The sequence below is a fragment of the Saccopteryx leptura genome, chromosome 5 (assembly GCF_036850995.1).
Source record: "Saccopteryx leptura isolate mSacLep1 chromosome 5, mSacLep1_pri_phased_curated, whole genome shotgun sequence".
Lineage (NCBI taxonomy): Eukaryota > Metazoa > Chordata > Mammalia > Chiroptera > Emballonuridae > Saccopteryx > Saccopteryx leptura.
In genome coordinates this window covers 100927707-100945543 of record NC_089507.1, presented here as the reverse complement: position 1 = coordinate 100945543, position 17837 = coordinate 100927707, and the positions used below count along the sequence as shown (strand labels likewise).

Below are 17837 nucleotides of genomic sequence, written 5' to 3'. Positions count from 1 at the left end.
CGGAGTATTGAGGTCTCCAAGTATGATTGTATTTTTGTTAGTTTTTGTTTTAAGGTCAATAAGTAGCTGTCTTATATATTTTGGTGCTCCTTGGTTTGGTGCATATATATTAAGGATTGTTATGTCTTCTTGATTCAGTGTCCCCTTAATCATTATGAAATTACCATTTTTGTCTCTGAGTACTTTTTCTGTCTTGTAGTCAGCATTATCAGATATGAGTATTGCTACACCTGCTTTTTTTTGGGTGTTGTTTGCTTGGAGTATTGTTTTCCAGCCTTTCACTTTGAATTTGTTTTTATCCTTGTTGCTTAGATGTGTTTCTTGTAGGCAGCATATAGTTGGATTTTCTTTTTTAATCCATTCTGCTACTCTGTGTCTTTTTATTGGTAAGTTTAATCCATTTACATTTAGTGTAATTATTGACACTTGTGGGTTCCCTACTGCCATTTTATAAATTGCTTTCTGTTAGTTTTGTATCTAGTTTGATTCTTCTCTTTTGTTTTTCTATCATTTGTTTCTGTTTGTTTGTGTTCCATACTTCTTTCCTCTGTTGCTACCTTTTTTAAGTCATGTGTTTTTGTGGTGGTTTTTTCTAGGGTGGTTACCATTAAGTAATGAAAAGGGTACCTACCATATTCATTGTAGTACCCTATCTTATAAGTATTTCTGCACTTCATCGTCCTTTGCTACTGTTAATCTCCATTTCCTTCCCCCCTTTTTTTTTTCCTTTGTTGTCACAGTTTAAGTTTGGTTTTATTGTGTTCTTGGTGGAGCTGTTACTTGTGGTGTTGTTTTCTTTTGTTCTTTGAATCTGGTTGGAAAACCCCCTTTAGTATTTCCTGGAGTGGGGGCTTTCTCGTGATAAATTCTCTCATCTTTTCTGTATTTGTGAATGTTTTTATATCTCCTTCATACTTGAAGGATAGCTTTGATGGGTATAGTATTCTTGGCTGAAAGTTCCTCTCTTTCAGGGCTTTAAATATTGGGGTCCACTCTCTTCTAGCTTGTAGAGTTTCTGCTGAGAAATCTGATGATAATCTAATAGGCCTTCCTTTATATGTTGTACTCTTCTTTTCCCTGGCTGCCTTGAGAATTTTTTCTTTGTCATTGGTTTGTGTCATCTTTATTATGATGTGCCTTGGAGTGGGTTTGTTGGGGTTAAGAAAACTCGGTGTTCTGTTTGCTTCTTGAATTTGAGGCTTTAGTTCTTTCCACAGGCTTGGGAAGTTCTCGTCTATTATTTGTTTGAGTATATTCTCCATTCCATTTTCTTTCTCTTCTCCCTCTGATATACCTATTATTCTTATGTTATTCTTTCTGATGGAGTCAGATAATTCCTGTAGGGCTTTCTCGTTTTTTATTATTTTTGAGTCTCTTTCTTCTTCTCTCTGTTGTGCCTCAAGTTGTTTGTCTTCTATTTCACTAATCCTATCTTCAATCTGAGTTGTTCTGCTAGCTAAGCTTGTTACCTCGTTTTTCAGCTCGTGAATTGAGTTTTTCATTTCTGTTTGATTTGTTTTTATAGTTTCAATTTCCTTGGTAATATATTCTTTGTGTTCATTGAGTTGTTTTCTGATCTCCCTATATTGCCTTTCCGTGTTTTCTTGTATATCTCTGAGTATTTTTAAGATTTCTATTTTAAATTCTCTGTCATTTAGCTCCAAGGCTTCCAATATGTTAAGTCTTTTCTCCATAGATTTTTCCACATCTATTTGTGTTACCTCTCTTTCTTTTGTATCCATAATATTCGATTTCCTCTTTCTTATTGGCATCTGAGGGTGGTCTTGTTGATAGCACACAGGCGCACTTTCTCGCGGCTTGAGTGAACATCCCTGGGGTAGCTTCCTCCACACCCTCGTCTCTCAGATTCGAGTGATAACAGTCCTATTGCTTTCAGTTTGCTCCGAAGATAAATTTTCCTGTTTCTAGTTGATAAATTTGTTGTGATTTTGGGGAGATCTGTCGGACGCGCTGCTCACGGCGCCATTTCCGTGACGTCACCCTTTATGTCAGATTTTAACTAAGTTTGGCAGTATAAGTTTTTATAAATCAACTTACTATAGTTAAATCTATCTTTTTATTTATACTTTGGTTCCTCTGCTACTACCCACCATGAAAGCTGGAAAGCCTAGTAGTGGGCAGTAGAGACCAGGTTGACTACCACTATATACACAATGGAATAGTATAGGACCATGAAAAAGGATATATTACCTTTTGCGACAACATGGATGGACTTTGAACCTATTATGCTAAGTGAAATAAGCCAGGCAGAGAAAGAAAAATATCATATGACCTCACTCCAATGAACAATGTGAAGTGAGGAATGGAATAGAGGCAGAGGCAGGATCAATGGGACCAGAGGGAAAGGAGACAGAGAGAAAGGGGATGATAGGATGGAATCAGAGAAGGGAAGGAGATTGGTAAAATTATATACACATAACAACGTTATTGAGAGCAGAAAAGCAAATTCTGGAAGAAGGGAGAATGGCACTGGAAGGAGGGGACAAGGGGGATGTTGAGGGGAACATGGGGAGGGAGGATGTACTGGGGAGGACAGTGGAATCTATGTTAACACAAAAATTTAAAGTCAATAAAAGAAATAAAAATAAAAATGACTAATCTAATGACTATTTTGAATCTTGTGGAGTAAGTCTGCTATGATTATCATGGACAACTTGACATGGTTATTTATTTATTTCTTTTTTAACTTAGGAATCCAGGGAGAGTGATGCTAGAGGGAACATGTTAGCTCCTGTAGAATACATTATATTTCTGTACACTGTTTCTGGGAGCTGTGTGTGCTGTGCCTGCAGGGAGCTAGAAGAACAAGGAAGTCCATGTATCCGTTCCTTTCATTATATAACCCTGGCCAGCTGCCATCTCAGCCCCGCCTTGCTTATGATTCATATAAATAAAAATTACTAAAGCCTCGTCTTCTATTTCGGTTGCAGTCCAGAAAAGGAAGGAAAGACAGAGTCAGCTTCACCAGGACTGTAAACAGTGATGGACCCCAAACGTAGCCGTTTTGTGAAACTGCATGATGGACACTTCATGCCCGTACTTGGACTTGGCACTATTGCTTCTGAAGGTGTAAGTCAAACCCAGGGGAACAGAGGGTTTAATGCAAACATCCCTACAAGGGCCTAGTTCACAGTGCATGATTTGGAAGGACTCGTGTGGCTTCTATTTTACCATCTCTTATTTTGTACTAAATGAAATGATGAGCCTGACCAGGCAGTAGTGCAGTGGATAGAGCACTGTACTGGGACACAGAGGACCTAGTTTCAAAACCCCAAGGTCTCTGGCTTGAGCACAGGATCATCCAGTTTGAGCGGGGGGTGGGGTCACTGGCTGGAGTGGGGGATCACTGGCTTGAGCATGGGATTATAGCCCCATGGGTGCTGGCTTGAGCTCAAAGGTCACTGGCTAGAGCAAGGGATTACTTGCTCTGTTGTAGTCACCTAAGGAGCTGCAATGAAGAATTGATGCTTCTCATCTCCCTCCCTTTCTGCTTGTCTGTCCCTGTCTGTCTGTCTCTCTCTGTGTCTGTCAAAAAATAAGATAAATAGAATAATGAGCTGTTGACTCTGAGGAGTCAGACATGATAATTCTGCAGGTGTATTATTTCTATTATTACCAATATTACTGTTACTTTTTGGTTACTTAATGTACATAGAATGATTACTATTTATTTCCAGTACTTTACATGCATTATTTTCTTCAGTTCCTCAACAGCCAGCCAGGGTAAGTACCATAATTTGTCTTATTTCTCCCTTGTTCAGAATATAAGCTTGGATGCTCTCCTTGAACACATCTGCTCCTTGGTCAGTGTCATTCTGCTCTTTTTGAGAACTGATGGGCAGGGGGCCCAGGAGGAGAGGACAGCTAAGATGATTGCTTCTGCGGGATTGCGGGGCTGGAAATATTTGCCAGAGAATTTGTCATTAAAATCTCTATTGTATAAGAAGCCACTATTATTTCAAGGATTAGACATTTATTTACTTATTTATTTATTTACTCACTTATTTTAATTTTTCTATTGATTTGAGAAAGAGAGGCAGAAGGGCGAGAGGGAGAGAGAGAGAGAAGCATCAACTTGTGTTGCATGCTTGTTCCATTTAGTTGTTTACTCATTGATTGCTTCTCGCATGTTCCCTGACCAAAGGTTGTACCTGCAGCCTCTGCTATAAAGGGTCTATGCTTTACCCACAGAGCAACCTGGCCAGGTCCCCAGGTATTAGGCATTTAGAAAGGAAACCTGAGGAGGCATGCTTCTCATCAGATTTACTATTCTCGCATCTCTATGGTTGACTGCAATACACTTAAAATGTCAAATGCTGGTCAAGGTTAGGGAGGGGTAGCTTTGGGATTGCATAGGTGAGATTACTTCATAAGTGACAGAGACCATTCCATTTCATCTTATAGAGCTATGACATAAATTATCAATAGCTAATAGCTGTCAGACAGGACCAGTTGATTTTCAATGACATAATTATCCATGTATCCACTGTTATAACTTAAGCACATGTTATGTCTTATAATTGTTACAGTCAACTTTTAGAACTCTTGTTAAAGACAGAGAACAGAACAAAACATCTCATAACCCCCTCACAAGAATAAAAGTAACATGTACATCTGTTTAGAACAGTACAAAGGTAGAAAGGTAAAAAGAAGCTTCTTTCACACTCTCATCAGATTTTTTTCTAATTGCTACTCTCCTGACTCATCAACTATTTACTGTGAGTGTTGGCAGGAGCAGGAAGCATTGTCTAGGGATCCTGCATGTGTCTTCTTTTGTTTGGTCAGGTGTGTTTTCTGGGAAACTTGCAAACTCAGTGTCTCAGATTTAGTCAGTTAGGCATCTACCATTAGAAATTGAGGCAGGCTGTGTAAATGTCTGGCTGACACTGCCCACCGGCAGTGCCTGTGTGTTGAGGTGAGAAGCAGCAGCCAGTTCTCTGGGCATCTCCTTCCGCGTCCACCAGCTCTTGCTTTAGGTTTTCATGGATTTGGCTCAGGTGTCCTATCCTCTCAGTCATTTTACAGAAGTTCCCATGCTGATCAGGGGACAGCCTCATGGAACCCCGTATGTGTAAAAACATGTTGATTTTAGTGACTTTAGAAGCTAAAATAAATATTAAAGTTAATAAACCAGTGTTTGGCTTGGTGGTCTGACAAGAACAATATTTTTAATTTCATGTGTATGACTGTCAATACGATCCAGGTAGAATGTGTAATTATTAATTACTAAATCAATTATTAACCAATTTCACAGTCAAGAGTAAACTTCTACTTGATATTAAAATCTATCCTAGCAGGAAGGGAGTTGGCACTGAAGTTATTTCTGTTTCTCTGGCATTTTGACAACTAGATAAAGACACTTGATGCAAGGTGAAAAGCTACCTAATAATGCTCGATATTACATCTCTAAATGCCAGGGGAAGTAGAGATATTTAGAATGGGGAAGGGTGATGTGACTTGGGGTTATCTGGGGAGGCCTCAAGGAGGAGGTGAGCTGAGTTAAGCAAGACTGATGTCAGACACAGGCATTCTAATGTACGCTGGGATTGGCTTCGTTCAAGTAGAAGAGGAATGCTTCTACTTCAGTGTGCTCACAAAAGGTCTGATGCTGATCAAGGGGTGGCCTCACGTAGCTGTTTCTCCCCTGACCACCACCCATAGTGAAACAGAAGGCACAAATTACTGAAGACAGAGGACAATAAATTGCCTGATGTAAATAATATGAACTTCAGGCAGAGGAGTTCTAATGTTTTTCTTGGAAAAAGGGGAATTAATTTAAAAGGTTGGACAACATTAAAAATATTCATGATCTTGTCATTAAATAATCTGTCTGTGTATGTATACAATAACAACAACAAACCAAGACTAGCTCCAGTTGGGTCCAAAGCCATTATAAGTTTCCTTGCCCCCTGTGCGAGCCATCCTAGATCCCAGTCATGCTCTGTTGGCCTAAGCTGCTTGTCTAGTGGGGTAATCACTACCAGGTCTGAGCACCTGGTTACCACGCCTGGTGGTAAATGCAAACAGTGTTTTTCACAGTTATTTCCAGGCATAGAAGCACCAAGAGCTGCCCTAGTGACTTTCCTGAACTCTATACATGCTCCTCCCTAACACCATTTTATAGGGGCCATGCTTCTTCTGAAAAGCAGGATTAATGACCACTGTTCATACAGTCATACTTTTTCAAACTCAGGGTCTTCTGGCACATGAACTCTGAAGGACTGGGGAGAAGCCATGGCATTGCTTTACGCAGAATCTTTTCTGTGTCATCTGAAGAAAAATTTCCCCACTGGAACCAGATCCCTAAAGCTGGAAGATCCTAAGTTGAGCAAATAGGCAACATAAACCCCCCAAGTGGCAAACTGAGAGTGAGGATGAGAGATTGTGCTGGGTGCTATTCTATTCCTGGGGCTGTTGAACAATTCTGTATTGAATGGTTTGGTTGTCCAGGTTGCATGGAGAAACCATTTTCACTAATTCATTTTAGATTAGAGGTTATACTGCAGTTTAATCTATGCCCCAGAGTATAGGTTTGTTACCAAGTCTTGCCCCATCAAACAATGAACAAGATACATGTAGAAACAGTAGGTGAACATGCTTTTAAGGAAATAAATTGCTTCTCTTTGAGTCAGGCCAACTGCCAACCCTCCTTATTCATATGTTACAGGTTCCTAAGAGCAAGGTTACTGAGGCCACCAAAGTGGCAATTGATGTAGGTTTCCGTCACATCGACGCAGCATACGTCTATGAAAACGAGGAGGAGGTCGGCAAGGCTATCCGAGAGAAGATTGAGGATGGCACAGTGAAGAGAGAGGACATATTCTACACCACCAAGGTGCTGTGGGCGAGTGACGAGAAGTCACTGTCAGACCAGATGCGTTATTTTGAAAAAAAAAAAAAAAAAAAAAAAAAAAAGACAAACTTTGGCCTCGGTTTGAATTATTTAATTACCTCGAAACAGTGTAAAAGTCTAATATATAAAAACAGAAAGCAGAAAATCATTGCTCTGCCCTTGAATGTGTTAAGGGTGGGACATGATTTCTCAGTCTTTCTAAACACAGGCCAGCATTCACCTGTAACACATGCACGAATAAAGATACTTACAATTTTTCCATGCTCTGTGAATTGACCAAGCCACTGTAGAGTGGTCCACGCCTTTCATTCTCCAGAAAATTCTCTCAGCACATATCCAAGTGAGGTTGACATATTATCCCAAGAGAGAAGGCAGACTAAGAAATACTGTTCCCCAAGCAGTACTGATTTATCAAAGTTTGTAACAATTTCCTTCAGTGGGAAACCCTGCTTCCAACATAGAGATTGCTGAATGGTCCTGTGTGTCTATGTCACTGATGACTCGTTTCCAGGATGTGGACTTTTCGGCAGCCCTGTTTCCAGGCATTTATTATATAGGACAGTAGATTCTATTTTCCCTTGTCTGACATTCCTTGACTTTCATTTTGGACATGAGTTTGATAATTTAATCCTTGAAACAATTAGGTTGCTTTTCCCGGCCCAGTGAAATTTTCTTCACAGTATTCTTACAATCACTCAAATAAATCTCAGTGTTCTCATTTATACTAAGAACCTCATTTATACTAAGAAACATAAAATTAGCCCCAGAACTTATTTTTAGATTACCACTGTCTCTTAACTATGATGTTAATTTGTTTTCCAATTGTGTGAGTCATAAGCCGTTTTGTTTGTTTTTTTCTTTTGGTTACTGCAGCTTTGGACTACTTTCTTTCGACCAGAATTGGTTTGACAGGCCCTGGAAAGATCACTAAAGAAACTTCAACTGGACTATGTAGATCTCTTCATAATTCATCTGCCAATAGCTATGAAGGTCAGCTTTTTTTATCTTCCTTTTTTTTTTTTTTTTTGCCGAGACAGGGAGAGAGTCAGAGAGAAGGATAGATAGGGACAGACAGACAGGAATGGAGAGAGATGAGAAGCATCAATCATTAGCTTTTTGTTGCGACACCTTAGTTCATTGATTGCTTTCTCATGTGTGCCTTGACTGTGGGGCTACAACAGTCTGACTAACTCCTTGCTCAAGCCAGTGAACTTGGGTCCAAGCTTGTGAGCTTTGCTCAAACCATATGAGCCCACAATCAGCTGGCGACCTCGATGTCTCAAACCTGGGTCCTCCACATCCCCGTTCGATACTCTATTCACTGCATGACGGCCTGGTCAGGCTGAAGGTCAGCTTTTGATTTCCTTGTTATGCTCAAGAATATTCATCACTGCTGTTGCACTTTTATTATCTCACTCCACCTAGATATTGGGAGATCTTCCTGAGAGAGGTAGATGTGAGTGTATTAGATATAACTGCTAAAAGATTTACAACTCTCCTTGACTTTTGTGTCACCTCACTATCAAGACATTTTATTCTTATCCTATACTCTTTAGAAAGATGGAAATTCATTGTCTTACTGCCTCCACTCAAAGCATTCAGAACACTGCCCTTATGTCTAGGTTATGTGCTTCTGTCTGTAGGCCCTTCGTGATGAGGGTCCTAAAGAAACTTGAGTTACAAAAGATAGTTGAGACACTATGGGCATTCCACACGTCTTTAAGGAGAGGGTTTCTTGTATATGATTCTTCTGTTCAGTCAAAAGGAAAGCACTTTTGAGTGGACCATATTGCACAACTGGGCTCCTCTGGGCATTGCTGGTCCAGCCTCCCATCACAGTGGACATTTGCTGAGCACATCTGGTGTTCTCACTGTCTGGATTGTGTTATAAATTGGAACTAAACACATTCTTACTAGTAGGGGAAAGTCCCGTCCTGCAAACCAGCCTGTCCTTGTGAAACAAAATCAATTCTGACTGTAGGAGAACTCATTCTTAGTGAAGTTTTATTTTTTGGGGGAGTGGGTAAAAAAGTAGATGTGGTTGGGGACAAGGTATTTTGCTATAATCTTTCAGGTGATTCTGATCTTCCTTTCTCCCACTGTCTTCTCTTACACATCTCTCTCATTCTCTCTCTACTTAGTAATAACAGCCTCTTGAAGTTTGGTGCCTAGGTGCTGAGCTACTTAGGCACCAGAAAGACCATTCTTTCAAAATATCCTTCTTCTTCATTCTCTCTCCGTTTTGTATTATAGCCTGGAGAGGAGCTCTTTCCAAAGGATGCCAGTGGGAACTTTATTTTAGAGACTGTGGACCTGCATGACACATGAAAGGTAAGTTCTGCTACTGCCACCCAAAAGCACTGTGACAAGGTGGACATCAATGCACAGGTGTCAAACAAAATGGGTTGTGGTCCTATCTGCTGTCTTCCCTCAGACAAGTCAGTGAATGCCTTTGTACCTGTTCTCTCTTCCGTAAACCAGGGAGTGGAAAGGGGTAAGAGCTAAGGTCTATTTTTAATGTAAACCTCTGTGGCTCTTAGAAGGGGTTTCTTTGCCACACTGATCAGGTTGAGTCTATAAGCCCTAAAAAGGCATCATCAGAAGCAAACTCTAAAGAAATTAATTAGAGCTCTATTCCAAGAAAAACATACCAAAAGGGGGAAGCTGCTGTCCACTTAGCAAGAGGAGAGTGAAGCGTGCCTTTCTATACCCTATCCTAGTCACTTGTTTCACCATTCTAAGACGAAGCAGAAAAATCCTCTGACCAGTGGAAAACCTAAGAGTTTCTCTTTGCCCTTTCCTATGACACCATTTGTTAGGGAATTATTAAGTGCCTAACAGCAAAATATGCACTATGGAAGGGGGCAGGCAGCTGAGCGGAATTTAAAATTATCTTAATGTCCATTTATTGTCCTGGGTGTGCATGTCACAGACTCAAGGACATGAGCTATGTGTACATAGCAATTAAGTACTGTAAGAAATAATATATTCAAGTGATAAAACTGTTTGGATAAATCAAATTGTTATGTACGTTAAAACAGATTTCCAGTTTTTGAAAAGTTCACTGTCAAATGGAAAAACTAAACTGCACTAAAGGTTTGTCACACATGTCCCTTCTCCCCAGGCCCTGGAGAAGTGTAAGGATGCAGGTTTAACCAAGTCCATCGGGGTGTCCAATTTCAATCGTAAGCTGCTGGAGATGATCCTGGACAAGCCAGGGCTCAAGTACAAGCCCGTCTGCAACCAAGTGAGCCTGTGCCCATGGAAACTTCTTTACTTTCTGCTCTTCACATCCCTTTTCTTGATGTCAGCTGCATAGATGATTGTTCCTTTATTGCAATAGGAAATTTCAGAGAAGGAACAGGTTGAGTGGAGTGGGAAGATCCTGCCTTCCGTCATTCAGTATCTCCTGGTTTGCGCTTCCCAGGAGATATTGAGGTGGAGAAGACAAGTTGGTGGGTAGTAGTGTTGGTCTGAAGCTCAGAGAGACAGTCAGTGCTAGAGGTACATGTTTGGGAGTCCTTGCTTTATAGGTGGCAATTAAACTCAATTAAAAATTAAGTTTTCAATTAAAATTGAAATGGATTCAATTAAGTTCATAGAATGAATGGGAAGGGTTGGAAAGTCAACATTTAAGGCTCTGCTTAGGGGCTTGAGTAGAAGTTGGCAGACAGGGAGGAAGAAAATGAGGAGCATGTGGTGTCAGGAAAGCCAAAGAAGACACTTGAAAAGGTGTGTGAGAGCCATGGGTGAATCCTGCTCTGAGTAGCCAATCAACCTAGGGATAAAAAGGGTGTGGGATTTTATGACATGGAGTTCCTGGGAATCCTCTCAGGAGCAGGTTCACAGTGGTAAGGGGGAAGGCTGGGTAAAACAAAGCAGTGCAAAGTGAGAAAGTAGATAAATCATAATTTAAAGAAATATGTATTTTTTAAATAACAATGCTGCCAATGCTGAAGCATAATGATGTTGTACAGCTATATATCCCTTTTGTAAAACTGTTTGAAAATTATGCAAGAAACCATTCAGATATTTATACTCTTCATCTTAGTTATTTACTTTTAGGAATCTATTTGTATAAAATAACTCATAATATGTTAAAATATATTCCTCAATCCTTCCTCCTATCTCTCTCCTTCTCTCAATTCATTTGGTAGAGAAACTAGACATTTTTTCTTTTAAGCTTTTCCTCACAGTTGGCTTCATTATGGATTCCTGGGATGTAATTGAGCACATTATTGTCTTATTTTTCTTGTAAATTGGAATTAAAACTAAAGACTTGGGGATCACATATATGTCATTGTGAATTCATGAATTTCATCAAATGAAGTTACTTTCTTTTGATGATCAAATTATCACCATTTATAATCAGAAGATGCCTCTTCAGATGACATCCCTCAGTGTCCTTCCTGTCTTCTGAGTTTTCTAAAATGTAAAATGTTTCAGCTCAATTTGCAGCTTTTATGCCCAGTACTGAAATCAGGCAGTTTTCTAAGGAATCTTGTATTTTTATGTAGAAAAGCACATGTATAGGTCACAACGTGTTTATAACAGTCTTTAATTATTATAAACACTAATAAAAATTAACAAGAATATTGTTTTATCACTTCTGAAAACCAATAACATTTGAAAGTATTTCAAAAGGTGCATGAAAAAATGACCAATCTAGAATATATGGTGCATATATTGTATATTTTTTCAAAGGCTTTTCAAATTTACATGGAACTCACGTATTGTGATACCGCCTTGTCTCGGCAATTCACAGGTGGAATGTCACCCATACCTCAACCAGAGCAAACTCCTGGAATTCTGCAAGTCAAAGGACATTGTTCTTGTTGCCTACAGTGCCCTGGGGACCCAAAGAGACCCAAACTGGTAAGGAGAATATCAGCGTTAACCTATGTCAGCATCTCTATTGGTGATGAAACAGTTTTTTTAAATTAGGTTTTAATATTTTTTAAGTGTGTGCTTGAGAGAGAGTCAGAGACACAGACAAGAAGGAAAAGAGATGAGAAGCATCATCTCGTAGTTGTCCATTGATTGTTTCTCATGTATGCCTTCAGCGGGATGGGGTGTGTGGGGTGTCTCTAGCTAAACCAGTGACCTCTTACTCATGCCAATGACCTTGAGCTCCAGCCACCAACCTTTAAGCTCAGTCTAGAGACCATGGGATCGTATCGATGATCTCATGCTCAAGCCTGTGAGCCTAGTTTCAAGCTGGTGACCTGGGAGTTTCCAACCTGAGACCTCAGTGTCCCAAGTCTATGCTCCATCCATTGTTCCACCACTGGTCAGGAACCTTTTAACATTTTATTATAGAAAACTTCAAACATAAATAAAACAAACACAATAGTATAGCAAGTGCCCTCACTGAACTTCCAGTCATCGATGTTCTTTCATTCTTGTTTCACGCATGCATCCATCAACTTCAAATTCCACCCCAAAAATATTTTTAAAAATGATTTTATGATAAAATTTATACAGATTTTCATGCATAAAACTTAGCTGTACATGTTGACAAGTGGATATATTGCATAACAAATATTTCTCTTCAATTGTCTGGGAAATTGGGAACACAGGGAAAGCACACTCTCCATTTCTAGGTCTACATCCTTCAAATCTCCATTTTCTGATCTTGTTCACAGGGTGGACAAGGATAGCCCTGTTCTCTTGGAGGACCCAACCTTGAATGCCATTGCCAAGAAATACAACAGAAGTGCAGGTCAGGTGGCCCTGCGCTACCAAGTGCAGCGGGGAGTGGTGGTTCTGGCCAAGAGCTTCAATGAGAAGAGAATCAAAGAGAACTTCCAGGTACAGACTAGATACCGTCTCCCCAGAGTGAGGAATGGGTGCTGTACTGGGGACCATGTCTCTCACCTTCCAGCATGTACCCATGTTTATTTATTCCCATGCATTTCCCCCTGTGCTGTGGGGGCAGCTTGGAAGAATGGGAGAGAGAGCACTGGCTTCACAGTGCTAGATTTTATGGCCCCTAAGCCTGGCTTTTTGACATCCTGGTTTTGTGACGATGAGTATATTTTATCTTTGTTTTTTCATCAATTTTAGTTGTTTTAACATGCAGAAAAGAACTTTTAAAACCTTGGTTTTTTTCCTTCTTCTTCTTTACAAAATGAATCCCGATTTGTATTTTAGTATCAAACCTGAGTAAGATTAGCTGCTTTGCTGATCCACTGTGAACCAGCATAGTTGTGGTTCACCATTGTACTTGACATGGCTGTGTTAGGGAGTTTTCTCCTTATTAAACCAAACTTGTTTCTATGTCAGTGTGCTCTTTAGACAGTGAGTTCCTAAATGCTGTTACTCCCTGTGGGTCATCTTTTACCATCTTTGCCCTAGCAAACTCCTGACAGGTAGGAAGCTACATTTAAGTTTATAAACTGACAAATGAATGAATAAAAATTTCCACTAAATTCTCCCTCATGTATCGTCTAGTCCCTTAGATCAATCAGTGATCTTCACTTATTTTGTTGTGAACCTCATGAGAAACTATGTGAACTCTATCCCATTTTGAAATAACACCTAACAGTTTCATCCTGAGTATAATATTTGCAATAGATAACATTTATAGCATATTATTTATCATGTATATACTTGAAAATCTTGAAGGTGTAGGTTTTGTTCATTCAACTTATAGAAATATCTAATAGTCAAATCTAAATCTCATTGTTAAACTAATCAGAAAAATCCCTTTTTATATTATTTTATTATTATTTTTTTAGTTCAACTCAACACATTAGTATATATCTCCATGACAACCAAGTTACTTCTGGAGTATATTTTTAAGATGAATAAAAGCTGGAGCAACAAATGATAGATAGATAATTAGATAGATATAGATAGATAGAGCATTGAGTTTTCTATGAAATTGTCCCCAGGATGAAGTAATGTGCTTCCTGCTTTAATATTTCCTTTATTTCTTTTATCAAAGATCAGTCTGCTTTGCTATTATTGACTTTCCATTAGGGGAGAGTAAATTTGTATCATCAAATAAAAATCAATTGGACTTAAGTAAGAGAGTTTATTCAAAAGGGAGAACTCCCTGAATGTTGAATCTATAAATATCTCATAGACGAATCATAAAGATTTTTTTCATAGGGGAGTAAACATGATAGGGAGGGAATAAGATGGCATGTGGTTGAATAATTGATCAGTGAATGCTTTTCTAGGGGTCAGCAGTTTCTTGGAGAAGTCTTCACAGGGGTTGCTTTTCCTTCGAAACTTGCTTAAGTTCCAGACCACATTAAATTTTAGGGGGTATTTGGGGGAGGGGGAAGCCAGACTCAAGTTTGGTCCAATCGAAAGGTATTTTGGCCTGACCTGTGGTGGCGGAGTGGGATGAAGAGTCGACCTGGAACACTGAGGTTGCCGGTCCGAAACCTTGGGCTTGCCTGGTCAGGGCACATATGGGAGTTGATGCTTCCTCCTCTCCTTCTCTCTCTCTCTCTCTCTCTCCCCGCTCTCTAAAAATCAATAAATAAATTTTTTTTTATATAATTTTATTTTTTTAATGGGGTGACATCAATAAATCAGGATACATATATTCAAAGATAACAAGTCCAGGTTATCTTGTCGTTCAATTATGTTGCATACCCACCACCCAAAGTCAGATTGTCCTCTGTCACCTTCTATCTTGTTTTCTTTGTGCCCCTCCCCACCCCCTATCCCTCTCCCATTCCCCCCTTCCCCCCCCCCCGTAACCACCACACTCTTATAAATGTCTCTTAGTTTCACTATTATGTCCCACCTACGTATGGAATAATACAGTTCCTGTTTTTTTCTGATTTACTTATTTCGCTTCGTATCATGTTATCAAGATCCCACCATTTTGCTGTAAATGTTCCGAGAAAATATTTTTTTTAAAAAAAGGTATTTTGTTCAGATTGTCTATGTGTTTAGAAAAAATAAAAAGGGTTTCTCTTTCTTGTTCTGTTTCAAGCAATTCTCCTAGAAAGATTTGGGATGATCGATGTGTTACATAAGTCTTTCTTTTGTGAAGTGGAGCCGAGAAGGAGAGGGAATGGGAAAGGAGGAGTGGAGAACCCAGGAGGAGAGTTCTCGGGCCGGTACACCCGGAAGTGATGACAGAGACGCTTCCTCCATGCTCTCCTGTCTCTGTCCAGCCAGAAAGTCCTCCGTTCCCAGGTGGAGGCTTGCTGCCTTAGGGAATTTAATGTGACTCCTTCTTTCATTTCAGGTTTTTGACTTTGAATTGGCTCCAGAAGACATGAAAGCCATTGACGGCCTCAACAAAAATTACCGATATTTTAAACTTGCATTGTAAGTGATTTGTAGGTTGTTTTCCCAGGTTGTTTTCTGTAGCAGGCAGATTAGCAGGGATACTCGGCTTCTTTAAATCAGGGATACAGGCCTGATTTCTGGTGTAGAAAAACAAGAGCTTTCTGGAGACATGAGACCAGAAGTTTATTCCAGGATTAGTTGCTGACTGAACAGAAATGTGAGTGGGGCCCAGGACAGACCATTGGTAAATGGCCAAAGTTTGCACCATAGTGAATTTTTTACTTTTATGCCTTCAATTCAGTGACTGATATGCCTTCACCAAGCTGTGACTTACCCATTGGACACAGAAGTCACAGTACCTATGGCCCACAGTACTTTCTTGGGTGCTAATCTAAAAATAAAAGCCCATTCAAAGTAAGAAGCAAGAATCATTTATTGAGATCATTAAGAGTCGCTATTTGGGAATCATAAATATAGGCAGAAGCCCAAATAACATTCGGAATGAGAGACAAAGGCAATGGGTGTTTATGAGGAAGGGGAACAATAATTACATCCAGAAAAGGAAGGAATTGATGTTAATTCTAAACAATGGTTTTAATTTTCAGTCTAGTAGTCATCAGCCCACTACTCATAGTAACTACTTTGTTCTTGTCCTTGAAAACAGTTTGTGGGGATCCAATGTTGCTTAGGACTAGCCCCAAGGACATTTAGCCCTTTATAACATTCCAGAACTTAGAGGCTTAGACGTGCAAGGCTCATTTTAAGGTGGCTCCATTTATATTGTTTTAATAGCAGTCTATGAAAATGTTTTATCTCTAATTCTCTTTAAAATCAGGGGAAAAAATGATTATATTGTTAATGACCATGTAATAATGAATTCAGCCTGAACTCTATTCATTTGTATCTTAACACAACTGTAAAATGTAACATTAATATTTTTTATGGAGGAAGGGCCCATGAAGGTAAGTGTGGGAAAGTCATAATGTGCACCTGCTTCTACCTCCTCATGGAGAGGCCAATGGCATTTTTCCTTATGTGCACATTCCTTTCCCACTTCTCCGTCCCTGTCTTCCAAATGTATCTCTCCACTGGCCTTTTATCCTTATCAGAAACTCCATTTTCTCAGTTATATAATTTGACCAAACTGAAGTATAATTGGATCTTGAAATTAATTGACCCTAGTGCTCCAGGAGCATATACCAACTTAATTTCTGAAAGCAGTAATTACATTGGCAGGTATGTTCATGTAGGCACACATCTCATCTCCTCAAGAGAGTAGAAGTTCTATAATGGAGGGAGCCTGAGTTATTAAATGAATTTGTTAAAAAAAGCAGCAGAATCTTTACTATTAGCATTCTGATGATCCAGGGACAAAAGTGACACATGGGCCAAAATAGCTATTACATTTTAGCTGTAGCACTTACATCCTGTGGCTAACTGTGATCTACTGCACGCGAGTGTGGGAATGTAGCACATACACCAGGAGCTGCATGTCTGCGTGTTGAGGTAGAAGGAAGAGTGTGGTTGGATCCTGAAGAGTCTTGGGCCCATCCTGACTGCATCCACAGAAACCCTCCTTTGACAGCCTGGGACCGAGTTAGCAAAGGAATATCTCCCTTTCTCTTTCAGTGCTGCTGATCACCCTTATTACCCATTTTCTGAAGAATATTGACCGTCAGCTATCCACCATGAATTCCACCAGCATCTCTTGCTTCTAAGGGTGTGGAGAGGATTCCTGCACTTGGTGGAAGTGATTAAAAACAGTTCTGTAGTTCCAGGCACCTTACCCTTTTTCTTTTGAAATATTTTTTTAAATGTTGTAATAAATACTTTCAAATAAAGATGGTTGTTTTCCTGATAATTAAAATATATAATACAGAAATATTACATAAAATTTGCACAATGAAATGTAAAGGAGAGAGAATAAATATAACCTATACTTAGCCTATTTAAAAATTCTGAAACTTTGGGTGCATTTTCCTTTATGATTTTTCTATACAAATTGTGTTTGTGTATCTTTAAATAAAAAATTGAAATAATCTTCAACCTTTAGGTTCTATACATTTTTTAATACTTAGCATAAATATTTTTTCAAACAATCAAATATTATTTAAAAATTTCAGTATTATATTTTAGTGTTGTGAAGCAGTGTATCTTATTAATTTACACTTTAATAATCATCTGCCTATATTTTGTCAATGTTATTATCTTGCACATTTTGCCATTTGTTTATTTATCATTCAACATATCTTCAATGAAAGTTCTTTATGTGCCAGACATTGTTTTATTAATAAGTAAAATAAAAAGAATTAAATTTTTTATAGATAAATTTTTATTAATGTTAATGGGGTGACATCAATAAATCAGGGTACATATATTCAAAGAAAACATGTCCAGGTTATCTTGTCATTCAATTATGTTGCATATCCATCACCCAAAGTCAGATTGTCCTCCGTCACCATCTATCTAGTTTTTTTTGTGCCCCTCCCCCTCTCCCTTTCCTTCTCCTCCTTCTCTCCTATTCCCACCCCCAGTAACCACCACACTCTTGTCCATGTCTCTTAGTCTCATTTTTATGTCCCACCAATGTATGGAATTATGTAGTTCATGGTTTTTTCTGATTTACTAATTTCACTCTGTATAATGTTATCAAGATCCCACCATTTTGTTGTAAATGATCCCATGTCATCATTTCTTATGGCTG

At 39.1% G+C, this 17837-nt stretch overlaps 1 pseudogene; it reads left to right on the top strand.

Annotated features, from left to right (window-relative positions):
• The first annotated feature begins 2871 nt into the window (after positions 1 to 2871).
• Positions 2872 to 17089, top strand: LOC136405694 (aldo-keto reductase family 1 member C15-like; annotated as a pseudogene).
• The last annotated feature ends 748 nt before the right edge of the window (positions 17090 to 17837 follow it).